The sequence below is a fragment of the Pipistrellus kuhlii genome, unplaced genomic scaffold (assembly GCF_014108245.1).
Source record: "Pipistrellus kuhlii isolate mPipKuh1 unplaced genomic scaffold, mPipKuh1.p scaffold_m20_p_27, whole genome shotgun sequence".
Taxonomy (NCBI): domain Eukaryota; kingdom Metazoa; phylum Chordata; class Mammalia; order Chiroptera; family Vespertilionidae; genus Pipistrellus; species Pipistrellus kuhlii.
Window position 1 is genome coordinate 3,638,440 of NW_023425526.1, and position 16,067 is coordinate 3,654,506.

Genomic DNA, 16,067 nt, shown 5'->3' on the forward strand with positions numbered 1-16,067 from the left:
GCAGCTGATCAACAATTCTCTATCATCATTGATATTACATCTCTCTCTCCCTCTCCCCTCTCTGTTTCTCTCTGAATCAATAAAATACACTTTAAAAAAAAAAAAAAAAGAATAAAGAGAATAAAAGAAAATAAAATACTAAAGAAAACCAGCAGACAACAAGCAAGGGAAGAGATCAAGAAAAGAAGAAAGAAAATGAGAACTATAAAAACAACTCTCCCAAATTAAAAAAATGCCAAAAAGTATATATCAATAATTTTTTAAAAGTAAATGGATTAAATTATCCAATAAAAAGATATAATATAGTTGAATGCATTAAAATAACTCATTAATATGCTGCATACAGGACTCACTTCAAATCAAAAGTGAAGGAATGGGAAAAAATATTTTATGCAACAGAAATGAAAAGAAAGCTCTGGTAGCAATACTCATATCACACAAAATAGACTTTTAAACAAAGAAATGTGTGAAAAGGCAAAGAAAGACTACATAATTATAAAATGGTCAGTTCAAGAAGAGGATGTAACTATCAAAAATATCTATGCACCCAACATAGGAACACCTCATAAATGAAACAGTTATTAATGGACATAAAGAAATCCACAGTAATACAATAATGGCAAGGGATCTTAATACCCAACTCACATCAATGAATAAATCATCCAGACATAAAATTAATAAAAAATAATGACTTTAAATATCACATTAGATCAGATCAACTTAGCACATCTATAGCACATTTCATCTTAAAAACTGCAGAATATACTTTTTTCAACTAGATATGAAACATTCTACACTCAGCATGGATTACTAGCCTTAATAAGAAGACTGAATCACATCCAGCATGTTTTCTGACCATAATGCGTGAGACTAGAAATCAACTATTGGAAGAAAACTGGAAAAAATCTACAAATATGTGTAGACAAAACAACATGCTACTAAATAACCCATGGATCAAAGAGAAAATCAAATAGAAAATAAAAATCTATCTTGAAACAAACGAAAGCACTACTTTTCAAAATTTATGGTAGGCAGCAAAAGCAGGTGTACAAAGGAAGTTCATAGTTATACAGGCCTATCTCAAGAAACAGGAAAAATCCCCAGTAAACAATCTACTTTTCACCTTAAGGAATTAGAAAAAGAAGAACAAACGAACCCAAAGTCAATGTAAGGGAGGAAAATAGGATCAAAGTGGAAATCAAAATATAGAAATTTAAAAAACAATATAAAAGATCAATATAATTAAGATCCTTTGGAACGATAAACAGAATCAACAAATCTTTAGCCAAACTCACCAAGAAAAACAGAGTCCAAATAAATAAACTTATAAATAAAAGAGAAGTTACAAATGACACCATAGAAATACAAAGAATATTAAAAAATACTACAAACAATTATATGGCAACCAATTTGATAACCTAGAAGAAATGGATATGTTCTAGAAGTATATAACCTTCTAAGAATGAACCATGGAGAAATACAAAATCTAAACAGACCAATTACCAGCAATGAAATTGAAGCAGTAATAATTTTTTAAAAAGACTCCCAACAAATAAAAGGGCCAGACAGCTTCACACCTCAATTCTACCAAAAATTCAAAGAAGAAAGAATGCCTATTTTTCTCAAGTTATTTCAAATAATTAAAGATGAAGGAGTGCTTCCAAACTCATTTTATGAAACCAGCACTACCTTGATACATACAAAAACTTTACAAAAAAAATTACAAATCAATATCCTTGATGAACTTATATAAAAATTATTGAAAATAATGTTAGCAAACTGACTCAACAATACATTTAAAGCATTTTACACCATGATCAAGTGGATTTCATCACAGGGATGCAATATGGTTCAACATCTGTAAATCAATCAATATGATATACATACATCATGTTAACAAAATAAAGGATTGAAACTTCTGGTCAAGATGGCAGTGTAAATAAATGTGGTATTCAAATCCTCCCACAACCACAACAAAATACACCAAAACTACAGAACAAGCGTCATTCAAAACCACCTGAAATCTAGCTGAATGGAAGCCCTACAACTAGAAATTTAAAGAAGCCACATTGAGACTAGTAGGAGGGACAGATATATGGAACAGGCTGGTTCCACACCCACAAGTTGCGGATAAAAATCAGGAGGGATCAGCTGCAAGGTCTCTCCTGAGAAGTGAGGGGTCCCAGCCCATGCCAGGCCCCCAAGCCCAGGGTTCCAGAGACAAGAAGAGAAGTCCCCATAACTTCTGTCTGTAAAAACAGGTGGGCATTGTGGCTGCAATGGAGGGCTGCTAGAGTCACAGGCAGTTCCCTTTAAAGAGCCCACACAAAGGTATACTCAGACTTTTTTCCTCTGAGCCCCAGCACTGGGCAGTAGCTTGAAAGGAGCCAGGGGCATACAGATAGGAATTGAATTGTCTGGCGTCAGGTTAAGAGATGGGGGGCAGGTTTCTGCCAGACAAAAATGCTGGCAGAGGCCATTGTTTCTTTTCTGAGAATCCCCCCATAGGGCCAGCAGGTGGATGCCATATCTGAATCTCCATCAATCTGACTCACAATGTTCACCCTACCCTGATGATTCCCTACCCAATTTGTGGGCCCAACCCAAACTGTTTCCGGTGGCTTTTCCATACAAATGGCTTCTTTTGCATTATGCTTTGGACGTTGCTTAAATTTCTCAAACAAGCAGCATATGGCCTCTATGTACACTGTACCTCTTGCTAAGTGCCCTCAGACTCAAAACTAGCAGCAGCCCACCTTGGTTCATAGCTTGACCTCTCCCGGGCACTCCAAACCCAACACAAATAGCAGCCATCTGAAATCATTCTGTATCTCATGTTGGGTGGCCTGAGGCAGGCCACACATGGTGGCTGACCTTGCACCAGGGCACACATGGTGGAGGCCCCAGAGCCAGGGCACTGGTGGATAGCTTCAGATCAGGCTGGATTACAACTATACCATCTCCATGAGTGGCTCACATGCTGGCTCTGGGAAACTGCATGAGACAGAACATTCTAGAAAGCATTCCGCATAGCAAGTAGACTTAGTTAACAAAACCCGCTGTGATGGAGAACACTGCTCTGTGACTTACACGATTGCTTGTCCATTCATTGCCTGTAGACTTGGAAAGTCATGGCCATTGAATGTCAACAGTAGTCAGCAATGAACTTCTGAAAGTTTTTCTTGTTTTATCCATTTCATTCCTTTGCTGTAGCTGAGAGAAAAGATTAGCAAGGGCAAGCAGTAGGATTTTAACTGGCTATTGATAAGGCTAATTTCAGTTCTATTTTTATTCCTGCTATTGCGCTGTGGACATCAGGTAAACGAACGGTCCTACACGAAGGAGTACATTTCTCAGGCCGGCACCACCTGCAGGAACCTCAGCAGAGTCGGCGCTTTTGGAAAGAAAGCACAGCAGTTTCCTAAGGAAATCAGCTGAACTCTCACGAAACAGGCAGGGTATGTACGAAACAGGCAGGGTACGTACGGCTGCAGCTGCAGGTGTGTAGCTCCCACTCCCGAGGGTGAACATGAACACAGCCCCAGCCAGTCATTCACAGGCCCTCCCACCAAGCTTCCTGTAGAAAAGGAGAGGCTGGGCCACTGGAGAGAGCCGATGAGCTCTTCTCCTTCACTAATCGCGACCACTGTCACGCGTGCCTCACCCAGGCAAGCACCCCTTGCAGCTGGGCCTGGGGTCTTGGCCAGTAAATACCCCTGAGAGGCACCCTGCTGCCACCAGGAGCCAAGCCCAACACGAGAGAGGCGCACGGGAAGCCCTGCTCTGTGATGACGGAAACACGAGCCTCTCTGGGAAGAGGTTACAGGTGACCCCTGGCAGGAAGCAGCAGTGCAGTTGGAAACAGTCTCTCCCTCCACATAAGTGAGTCTGAGGCCATTGCTTGCACCAGAGATGCAGACACCACTAAATCACATTTCTCATCGAAGGTATATTCTTTTTTTTCCCTGTTATTTTTTTTTAATTTTAAATAAATCTTTATTGTTCAGATTATTACAAATGTTCCTCATTTTTCCCCCTCCATTGCTCACCTCCACCAGGTTCCCACCCCACCCTCTGCCCTTTCCACACCCCCATTGACCTCATCCATAGGTGCACAGTTTATGTTCAGTCTCTTCCCGCACCCCCACTCCCCTTTTCCCCGAGAATCGTCAGTTCACTCCCCTTCCATACCTCTGATCCTATTATATTCACCAGTTAATATTGTTCATCAGGCTTTTTAATTCCCTTAATTTTTAGATTCACTTGTTGATAGTTACATATTTGTTATTCATAATTTTTTAAAATATATTTTATTGATTTTTTTACAGAGAGGAAGGGAGAGAGATAGAGAGCTAGAAAAGCCGATGAGAGAGAAACATCGACCAACTGCCTCTTGCACATTCCCTACCCGGGATGTGCCCGAAACTAACGTACATGCCCTTGACCAGAATCGAACCCGGGACCTTTCAGTCTGCAGATCGACGCTCTACCGCTGAGTCAAACCGGTTTCGGCTGTTGTTCATAATTTTTATCTTTATTTTCTTCTTCTTTCTAAAGAACCCCCTTCAGTAATTCATATAATTCTGGTTTGGCAGTGATTAACTCCTTTAGCCTTTTTTTATTTGGGAAACTCTTTATCTGGCCTTCGATTCTGAGTGATAGCTTTGCGGGGTAGAGTATTTTAAGCTATAGGTTCTTGCTATTCATCACCTTGAATATTTCTTGCCATTCCCATCTGGCCTGCATGGTTTCTGTTGAGAAATCATATAGGTGTTCCTTTATAGGTAACTATCTGCTTTTCTCTTGCTGCTTTTAATATTCTCTCTTTGTCTTTTGCTCTTGGAATTTTAATTATGATGTGTCTTGGTGGGGCCCTCTTTGGATTCCTTTTGTTTGGGGTTCTGTGCGCTTCCTGAACTTGTCGGTCTAATTCTTTCACCAGGTGGGGGAAGTTTTCTTTCACTATTTCTTCCAGTATGTTTTCTGTATCTTCCTCTCTCTTCTTCTGGGACCCCCATAATTCTAATGTTGGTTCGCTTGAAATTGTCCCAGAGTTTTCTTACATTAACTTTAACTTTCTTGATTCTCTTGTCTTCTTTCTTCTGCGGACGAGTGTCTTCTGGCTCTTTATGTTCCAAATCTTTGACTTGATTCTTGCAATCTTCCATTCTGTTTTTAGGATTCTGTATAATATTTTTTATTTCAGACCATGTGTTCTTTATTTCTAGTTGATCCCTTTTCATATCCTCATAGGTCTCATTTATTTTATCGGCCTTTTCTAGGAAATTCTTGAAAAACCTTATAAGCGTGGTTTTGAACTCTATATCCAGTTGCTTCTTATCCTCCATTTCTTTTGTTTGTGATCTGTTTCTTGTCTCGGCGTTTTCACTGCTTCCCTGAGTTGGTAGGATGGCTTTGTATACTAAGGTATCCTATATGGTTCAGTGGGTCAGCCTCCCAGTTACTTGAGGTGGACATTCTTGGTGCACCCCTTTGTGGACTGTGTGTGCAGCCTTATTGTAGTTAAGTCTAGATTGCTGTTGGTGTCACTGGGAGGAATTGACCTCCAGGCCAATTGGTTGTGAGGATCAGCTATGTCTATGCCGGGAGACAGCCTTATTCGACTAGACTTGGAAAATTGCAAAAGCCTCTGTGCTCAGCTTGGATGGGCGGAGTTTTAGGGTGGAGCCTATAGCCTTGGCTTCCTGTCTGCCCCGCCCTATGAGGTTTCTGAGTATCAGTGTTCTTCAGTGTCCTTTGGTATTAGCTGCTTTGGTACTCGCTGCAAGCACCTCTGAGAGATAGGTGCCCTCGAGTTTCGCCCACTACCAGGCAGACTAGTCTCTCCTCCAATGAGCCTGGAACTGGGGTTCAGTGCAGTTGGAAGTGGGGCTGGAAGTGGAGTTCAGAGCAGTCCAGAGCTTTTGTCTCCTTCCCGCTAGGGCAATTCAGCGGCACAGTCAACAGTCAGTCCTCTGCGCACAATGTGCATGACTCCAAGGCTCTGCCTTTCGCCGCTCCCCTGAGTTTCTGCCTTACAGCCCAGATTCTCTCCATATGAGCCTGGGTCCCCAGGGTCTGGTCTAGAACTGGGATTCAGTGCAGTCAGAACAGGAGCTCAGCATAGTCCGAAGCTTTTGTTTCCTTCCCGCTAGGGCAATCCAGCAGCACAGTCAACAGTCTGTCCTCTGAGCGTATAAATGTGTGTGCCTCCAGGGCTCTGCCTTTTCCTGCTCCTCTGAGTTTTCGCCTTATAGCCTAGAATCCCTCTGTATGAGCCTGGGTCCCCAGGGTCTTGCGCAGAACTGGGGTTCAGTGCAGTCGGAACTGGGATTCAACACAATCCAGAGCTTTTATCTCCTTCCCGCTAGGGAACGCCAGCCAGGCACTCAGCTCCCCCTCCTCTCTTTTTTTATTTTATTTTATTAAAAAAAATTTTTTATAAGGTATTATATCACCCCCTCCTCTCCAACTCCATCCTCTTCCCACGTGCACACCGTGTCTCTGTACCTTAGGCTTTTTCAGCTCCTCTGATTTTCTTTCTGGTTTTCTCTTTCCTTCTAGTTGTAGAATTTCCAGTCAGTCAACTTTCCAGTAGTTCTGGATAATGTCCATTTTGTATTTAATTGTATTTTTTTGAAATTGTTGTGTGAGGCTGCAGTTAGGTGTTTACCTGTGCCACCATCTTGGTCTCCTAAGGTATATCCTTTATGTTCTCTCTTGTTCTGGTACCAACCCTCCCGCAGCTGGGTTGCAAATGTCCTGCTTAACAGAGTCACTCAGAGTTAGGTTTTAAGATGGGAATAGGATGCTGAGATGGCAGCTGAGACCAGGGACATGAAGATGGGATGACGCCTTTCATGGGAAGCTCTGCCTTATTGTTGGGGCCATGGGAGGGAGGGCCCCTGGCAGCAGCCTGGTGAGGGAGGGCGCCATCAGGCCCCACCATGCCGTATGGCGCGGTGTGCATCACAAAGTGCCTTCCCAGTCAACGTTGTGTTGGAACATCCCAAGTCAACTGCCCCATAGGAGGGTAGGTCTTGTCAACTTCCGTGGCTCCTAAGGAATCTGGCAGAGGACAGAAAAGACGAGACTACGTGTGCTGCGTGTGCTGCGTGTGCTGGAGGCCTTCGGTTCCCAACACGGACTGTGCCTCACCTACTGCTTCCTGTCCTGCAGCATGCCCTGAGGACTGAGTTAACATGGGAGGCATTTAGCATGGTGCCTGGTGCACAGGAAGCACCCGTTTAAGTGTTAGCACATCCTTACAATATCCTTACAAGTGTCCACTGAACCCTCCCTCTTACAAATAAAGAGACTGAAGCATAGGAAGGAAAACGACCCAATCAGCCAGCACATGATGTGGCGTTGTCAGGTCCCCATGCAGACCTGAGTGAATGCAGAACTGTTCCTTCCTCAGGAACATGCTTATGCCCAAGTTCCGGTGCCACTTCCACACTGTGCGCACCGTCCTTGAGCCATCGCTCTGTCTCAGAAAATGCACAACCAGCCCATCATCATCCCAACACCATGTTTCATGAGGACGTTGATATCAACAAGGGAGAGCTCAGCAAGTCCCTGGAGCTGGGAAGCAGCTCTGCAGCAGAGCCGAGTGTGTGTGGTCAATAACTGACATGAAAGTCAAAGGATATTCTCATCAGTCTTCCTACGATTTCAAACATCCTTTCAACTTTTGATAATTTCCATCTCAGTTCTTTTTATATATCTATCTATATCTATATCTATATCTATATCTATATCTATATCTATACCTATATCTATACCTATACCTATACCTATACCTATACCTATACCTATATCTATATCTATATAATAAAAGCCTAAACGACCATTACAGCAGAATGACCAGAACAACTGGTCACTATAATGCACACTGATCATCAGGGGGCAGATGCTCAATGCAGGAGCTGCTCCCTAGTGGTCAGCCAGAAGCTGGATTCAAAGCCAGCAAATGCAGCAGCGGTGGTGGGAGCCTCTCTCACCTCCACAGCAGCACTAAGGAGCAGCAAGCTGAGCCGTAAGGAGCAGTGAGCATGCGGGAAGTAAGGAGCAAGGGGTCCTGAACTATGAGAAGGATGTCTGACTGTCTGTTTAGGTCCAATCCCTGCAGGGAGTGGGCCTAAACAGGCAGATGGACATCCTCTGAGAGGCCCTGGACTGTGAGAGGGTGCAGGTTGGGCTGAGGGCACTCCCTCTCCCCCAGTGCCAAAATTTCGTGCACTGGGTCACTAGTATATGTGGCTTCCTGCATGTAGTAGGCATTCCCTAAATGCCTGTAAAATGTATGAATAAATTGATTATGAATAAAGGCATTTCTTTTCCTCTTGTGAGTTGGTGCCAGTTTTGCAGGCACCAACTAAAAGCTGCAACCCCCAGAGGTTGCAAGTGTTTGTTAATGCTTTGCTACGAGGCCCACTGTCCTTACATTTTAGATGCCTGCCCCTGATGCAAAGGGTGTCCCCACAAACCCTGCCAGAGACTCATGGGATGTGCCAGTACAGCCAGAGCTCACACCAGCTTTGCAAGCATTCAACTTGAACTTGACTAGGAGGCTCCCACTCTTACACTAGGATCCACAGCCAGGTGCTGTGTTCCCTTGGGTGCTGTGTTCATTATGTGCCCTTTGCTGGGGACTGGCCCATTCTGATCCATTTGCACCCACTTGAGGATTCTTCAAAAGAATCACCAGTAACAAGATCACCAGTTGACCTCTGAGACATGACACTGCTGGGAGCTCCGTCACTGAGGGATGCTCCAGCAAAGAGAGCTGGACTCCTCAGCACACCTGGGTTGGAGTCTTGGCTCTGTGGTCTCAACAGGGGCTGCCACGCCTCTCCTTATCTATGAAATGGCCATGGCAATACCTACTGAGCAGAATCGTGTGCACAAAAATCTTTGTGAAAGATTTTGCACACAACAAGGAGATGAGTTGGCCTATCTGAAAGCGGCTAGAGAATAGCTCACTGTGTGCCACTCGACTGGAAAAAGGGCTCATGCTGATTCTCAACAGCAGGTAATAGCTGATTCCTTTATGCACCTACTCTGATCAAGAGCTGGAGTTGGTCCAAAGTCAGTCCTTTGTATGCATGCTGCCTTCGCAATTTTTTGCCATATAATTCAATCTCAACTGTTATAATTTATCATATATATTCCCTTATGTCAAATTTAAATTAACTTTATTTCTGTACATTTTCATTTTGTTTTCATCGACATCACAGATTTGACATGCTGGTAACATGTGCTTCTGTGCTGCATCCCATATGTGGGGAATCTTTGTATTAAGCCAAAGGTCACTGTACCAGCTAATCAACTAAAGAGAATGTTGTGTGGGCTGGCACAGGAATCACTTGCATGTCCCAAAAGCTGAGCAAAAGTGCCGCCCTAACATATATAAAAGCAATATCCAACTACAGCCCATTGTCTAACCCTCTGTAAGAATTACTTACATTCCTGCTACACTTTACAGCTTTAACACACTCGTGGTCATTATACAATCCGGTCCTGACCGGAAACTTGGCAATAGGTGGGGTGGCCGATACACAATGTTAAAGGATTTGGACAAGATCACATTATGCAAAGGGGTCTGTGTCTTCAGCTCATTTCACTGTACATCCTCAGGGGTATTTGTTTTTCGCTCTTTAGACAGAATAACTCTCTCAATCCACTTTTTTATCCATCTATCTACCCACCTATCCATCCACCTACCCATTATCCACCAATTAATCTAGCCGCTAATCCATCTACCCAACCATCTATGCATACACCTTTTTTCTTTTATCTGCCCTTCCAGACATGTGTCCACACCCCTCCATTCATTTAGCCATCCTCCCATTGATCCATCCTTCTGTCCATCCACTTTTGAGAGTGTTCTTTGTGCTCATCAAAGCACTGAAACCACCTACCAGGTTTCATTCATAGAAAATGAAGTTTTCATTTTGAACAGGAATGGCAATATCTGCGTCCGTTACTTCTTATTTGGAAATCTACCATAGATTTTCCGATGATAGCAGAATAGAGATGCTCTAATTCCTCCTGAAGATGGAAATAGAATGCCTGGGAGCCTGACAATGGAGGAATCAGGAGAGTAGTAAATAAGAATCTTCCCCCTCATAAGCACATTAAAAATACAATAATTATGCTTATGCTACTGGATCAGTTTAAAGGACACACTTCCAATTACTTCCCATAAATACCAAATTCAAACAATTAGAAATTGGTCCCTGAAGGAGTCTTGGAACTTTTGGGAAGAGCCCGTTTAAGCATCTCGGTGATTTCTCAGGCTCCGTTCAGATCCCCTTGTCTTGAGGATTGCACTCTGTTGGGGAATTTTAACTCCCCAATTTCAGGGTTGAGGGCAGTGAACCAAGCATCAATGATGCAGGCGGCCTAGCATAGTGAGACCTCAAAAAGGGATGTGTTTCCTAGTAGAGAAAAGGAACACTTCAGCAATCAGATGGAACAGAGTGAACCAAAATATGAATTTACTGTTCTATCAACGAATATAAGGGAAAAAAACTCAAACATGCAGAAAAATTTTAACTTCTAAATAAAAAATAAAACAAAACTTGAACATTCCTTTTAAAAACTTTTAAAATTTGGCCAAATAGGATATAACCCAAGGAAATCACTGTCACCGAGTTTCCCAGTCACTCAGGACTTCCTCATCAGTCCGTGCCTTGGGTCGGTGGCTCTCCCACGTTAGTGCGCCTCAGCATCACCTGACAGCTGTTAAAACAGCTGCTGGCCCCCGCTCTCAGGCTTCCAAGGCAGTTTCTGTGGCCTGGGTGGAGCCCAGGAACTTGTATTCCTCAGTTCCAGGGGTACCACTGCTGCTGGGGCGCCCACTTTGAGAAGCATAACAGTACTACCGTCTCTTGTCCTCATCTCACGTAACTTCTCAGATGCCGCAACACTGGGGACCACTCCTTAGACTTCTGAAGGCCACTCTTCTCTTGCTTTCCCTGCCAGCTCTCCTTTTCTCCATTTTATATTCACCCCGATGCTCCCTGGGGTTTGAATCTAGGCTTCTGCTCCTTCCCCGCAATTTCCTGAGCAGCCTCGTTCCGCTGAAGCCTCTGGTCCCACGCACATCTGGTTACACCCAGCCTGACAAATGGGACTTCCCGAGGACGCAGTCCACTGCTCACAATTGCACCGCAAGTGACAAGTGTCTGCCTGGCATGTAGAATGTGCCCAATAACTATTCGTCACAACTTCCTCGTGGATGTTTCTAGCGAAGTGTTCCACAAGCTGGCCTCCAACTGAAGCTAAATGTGTTCAGAAAGAAATATATCAAAGTACGTATAGTACATAAGCTAGATTCTTCGCCCACCTTTTCAGTGGTACTGTTATTGTCGAAAGTGTGTAGTTATTAATATCAATAACAGGAAGAGAGCAAAGGGGACCAGACATTATAAGCATGGCCACCCGGGCAGCTTCACCAGGAAGCTATGGCATCACACGCCCCAAGAAACCACCCGTCCCTTCCCTGCAGGTCACTGGGGGAGGTGGGCACCTGCACAAGAAGTCAGGTATGCGGGGAAGGCGCCTGCCTTCAGTCTAGCCTGGGATTGGCTAGTGGAGCGAAGCCCCTGCAAGTGTGCAAATCCTGAAAGGCTAATTGGTGAAGCTCCTGACTGTAACCCAGACAGGGTTCCCTCTCTTGCCCACGAGACTCTGGACAGTGGCCTCAATTCTGCCTCCACTGAAGACAAGATTAGACTTCTTCCATGGTGAGCTGGACAAAGATGGGGCCTTAAAGGGGAACCCCCTTAATTTCACATCAGCAGTAATGCACTCCATGTGATGCCATCCTGTGAGGGCTCAGGAAATTCCTTTCCCCACAGCACCCCAAGAACTGCACTCCCACCGGCAATAGTACCATCGTGCACCCATTCTGTGAGATCTAATAAACCGAAGGGTCATCCTCGAGTCCTCACCTGTCAAACACCAAGTTGTGTTTTCACCTTCTAGACTTCTTCCCACTCCATCCGTTTCCCCCATTCCCGTTGTCTCCGCTAGCCCTCTCTCACCGGAATGCCCAGGGAGCCTCCCTCCCAGTCCTTCATACAATCTGCCCCCACTCGGCAGTCAGCGGGGAAGTCAGATTCTCTCCGGCCACACCCCGCCCGGAAGCCTCGTCCCGGAGCGAACAGCCCTCAGCACAAATCTAGTCTGACTGGGACCTTCTGACCCTCAGCTGTATCTTCCGCTCTTCTCCACCCACCCTGTACTCTATTTCATTTCCAACTTAACTCACACTCCATGCTCTTATTTCTGAGGGTGGATGGAAAGGGGACTGCATACTAAACCTGACAAGGTCAGGGGAGGCCCACACGATGGCCTTACAGACTCAGAGACCGAAAACTTCCTAACTGAAAACGAGTCACGGCAGGCAGGCATGTCCTGCCCGCATCTTCCCTGACAAAGGTCCATCTTTACCTTCACTGAGCCTGTCTGTTGTCCTTTTGCAGCTACAGTAACATGCCTTTGGAATGTCAGACCCCCCCACTACCCTGGAGCAGAGAGCACACATCCCCATTGTTAACTGTTCACCACCCGTACCCACCGTGTAAAAGTATGTCTGTTTTATCCAATCCCAGAGATTGCTTTCTCCGGCCTCCCTAATCTATCACCAATGGATTTCATGTAACCCCTTCCGCCGCCTTTGATTGTAATGTACACAATAAAATGCCATTCTCTGGAGCATTTTCTCAACCCGCTAAGATTCTGCTTCCTGGTAATTGCTGTCAGTTTGGCTCAAATTCATCAAAGTTCTCTACAGGTTTGGACGTTTCTTACGCCAACATGAGACATGACTCATGGTGTTTCTTCCAGCTGGAATACTCCTTACCCTCCTCTTGCATATTTTAGCTGGCCACTTTCTATGCAATTTTTAGTCCCTAACTTAAATTCACATCCTCCAGGCAGCCTCCCCCTCCCCTTCCAAACCAAATCAAAGCAACCCTCCCCCCCTTAAGTTAGGATGGGTCTGCCTGTGTCCCCTAACAGGGACCCTGCACGTGCGCAGCACCACTGGTCTAATTTCTGCCGAATCTGCCTTTTTGGGGCGAGGCTCCTATCTGCGCAGTGCTGGGCCCAGAGCTCGGACCGTCCTGTTTGTCAAAGAAATGGTCCACCAGATTTTGGGGGTGAGGGGGTTGGGTAAAAGTAGTTATTCAAGAACCACTTTAAAAGAAGTGTTTCTGTTCGCGGCAGTCAGTAGCAGTGAGGGCTGGGCAGGGGCACGAGGGACACGGGGATGATGGACCTCCGGCAGCTGTTCTGGGTGCTGGTTATATGGAGCACACGTGGGTGAAAAATTCACCAAATTGTGCCCTTGAAGAACTTTATGTACGCAAGTCACTCCTCAATAATGAATTATCTTAAAATATAACTCATATGGGGACATAAATATTCACATGGGCTAAAACAATTCATGTGGGATGTAAAAAATTCAGTAACAACCAAAAGCAAAGTTCCTTAAGATGCTAAGTATTTCCCAAAGATCCAGAATTATAAGCACAGTGAAGTAATTCCTTAAGTCCTTGTTTTGAAAATGTGATTGTTTTGGATCTGCTCCACCTCACTTAAATCCGAGACCCCAAAATCTTGTTAGGGAAAGAAATGATTGCCAAGTCATTCCTCACAGAACGGCATATACGATTTAAAAACCCCGTTTCACTGCTTAGCGAGGCTGGAGTTGATGGTGGGCAGTCTGCACTTCAGCGCCTGAGGGGTGTGACCCGGCAGTGCCCCGGGGCAGCTGCTGGCTGGGCCTGCGTCACTGCCGCAGTCACTGTGCCCACAGTCCTCTTCACGGTGGAGGGACCGGGCCGTGCGGGATGGGAAGGAGCCCTGCTGTCCTGACTTCGGAGGAAGGAAACTTTCCAGAAAGTTGCCAGGAATTTAGGGGCTGTAACAAAGTACAGGAGTTCAAGGCTCGTTTTCTAACCAGGAGGCAAAGGCAGAGCGTGGGAGCTTGCTTTCTGAGTGACTTCCCATGGGTCCCTGCTCCCTCCCATAGGTCCCTGCTCCCTCCCATAGGTCCCTGCTCCCTCCCATGGGTCCCTGCTCCCTCCCATGGGTCCCTGCTCCCCACAGGGCAGGCGGAGGGAGGCTGTGGGCTGTGGGAGCCCCAGCACTGAAGCGGCTGCCGGTGTTGGACAGAGCGGGGACCACGTGCCTCCAGCACCACGAGGCAGAGCCGCTGGCCACTGAAATGGCACTTCCGGGTAGCCTCCAGCCTCCGGGGATTTTTCTACAAAAGTACCCGCTTTGCTTCTATTCTTGGTATTATTTTAGTCAGAGTTTCACATTTCTTAAGTCTCTATTTGCTGCCGGTATTTTGACACTCAAAAACCAGAGGAGAGAACAATGTAAAAGTCCTGATTATGGAATTTAGTGAAGACACGACTGCATCATCATCATCATCATCATCATCATCACCATCATCATCACCAGGTGGAAGAAAACACTTAAACTCCATGGAACCCGTGCATAGCGGGTTAGCAATGTGGGGAGCAGGCGGCCATCTCGGCCTCACTGAGCAATGTGGCAGCACCACTGCGCCCCTTTTCCTGACGGGAAAACTGAGGTCCCCGGCACCCGCAGGAAGACAGGACACCCCGCAACAGGTGCACTTGTTCCTGATGGGAAAGGCCGGAGCTTTCTCCTAGTACCCCTCGAGAAAGGAGAGACCGGGCCAGGCTGGCGTGGTGGGGGTGAGTGGGAGAAAGGCTGGGCCCGGGTGTGCGCAGTCAGTGACGGTGATGGTGATAGTGACAGTGACGGTGGTGGTGATGGTGATGGTGGTGATGATGATGGTGGTGGTGGTGGTGGTGATGGTAATAGTGGTGATGATGGTGACGGTGGTGGTGATGATGGTAATGGTGATGGTGGTGGTGGTGATGGTAACGGTGGTGCCGGTGGTGGTGGTGGTGGTGGTGGTGGTGGTGGTGGTGGTGGTGATGATGGTAATGGTGATGGTGGTGGTGGTGATGGTGACGGTGGTGATGGTGGTGATGGTGGTGGTGGTGGTGGTGGTGGTGGTGGTGGTGGTGATGGTAATGGTGATGGTGATGGTGGTGGTGATGGTGATAGTGGTGATGATGGTGATGGTGGTGGTGATAATGGTGATGGTGATGATGGTGATGGTGGTGCTGGCGGCCAGCTCCACTTCCTTCTCCATCTCTGCCTGTCCTCTTTGCGCCTTGTTCCCGCGCCTCTGCCGGAAGAAACAAGCCCACAGGACCTGCACCCACGCCCACGCCGCCCGCCGGTCTGCGCTTCCCCCCCCCCCACCCGCATGCCCCGCACCCCCAGGCGGGCGCCGTCGAGCGCCCCCCCCTTCCCCCGGCCCCAGCCCCAGGTCCCGGCTCCCCCAGCCCCGGCTCCCCCGGCTCCAGCTCCCCCGGCCCCCAGCGCCCCCGGATCCCCCAGCCCCGGGGTCCCCCGGCCCCCGGCCCCCAGCCCCCGGCCCCGGCTCCCCCGGCTCCAGCTCCCCGGCCCCGAGCCCCGCGGCGCGGCCGGCACTTACGCCCGCGCTGGGCCCGGCCCGTCGCCCTCCGCCCGCGACAAAGGCCCCGCCGCTCCAGAGCGAGGCTGCGGGACCAGAGGATGGAGGCAGGTGGAGGAGGAGGGGAGAGGGAGGGAGGGGGAAGGGAGGGAGGTGGGAAGGGGGACGGGACGGGGTACGGGACGGGGGCGGGGAGGGGAGAAGAGGGAGGTGGAGGGAAAGGAGGAGGAGAAGGAGGAGCAGATGGAGAAGGAGGAGGAGGGGGAGGAGGAGGAGGAAGAGATGGAGGAGGGGGAGGAGGAAGAGATAGAGGAGGAGGAGATGGAGATGGAGGAGGAGGAAGAGATGGAGGAAGAGGAGATGGCGGAGGAGGAGGAGGAGGAGGAGGAGGAGGAGGAGGAGGAGGAGGAGGAGGAGGAGGAAGAGAGGACGGGCGGGAGGGCCGCGGGGAGGGGCCGCTGCGGCGCCCGCCACCCGACCCCGCGGCCCGGATTCCAGAGGCTCCTCCAGCCGGAGCTCCAGGGCGCCG

General features: G+C 47.3%; 1 protein-coding gene across 1 annotated transcript in view; it reads right to left on the bottom strand.

Annotated features, from left to right (window-relative positions):
* GPR45 (G protein-coupled receptor 45) overlaps positions 1 to 15,650 on the bottom strand; it is a 32,837-nt gene extending 17,187 nt beyond the window's left edge. Inside the window, exons 1-2 of the mRNA XM_036454073.2 lie at positions 15,560 to 15,650; positions 3,091 to 3,213 (exon numbers count right to left, since the gene is read on the bottom strand). The gene's annotated coding sequence lies outside the window, so the exon portion shown is untranslated. The remainder of the gene's footprint in view (positions 1 to 3,090; positions 3,214 to 15,559) is intronic.
* Positions 15,651 to 16,067: the final 417 nt, after the last annotated feature.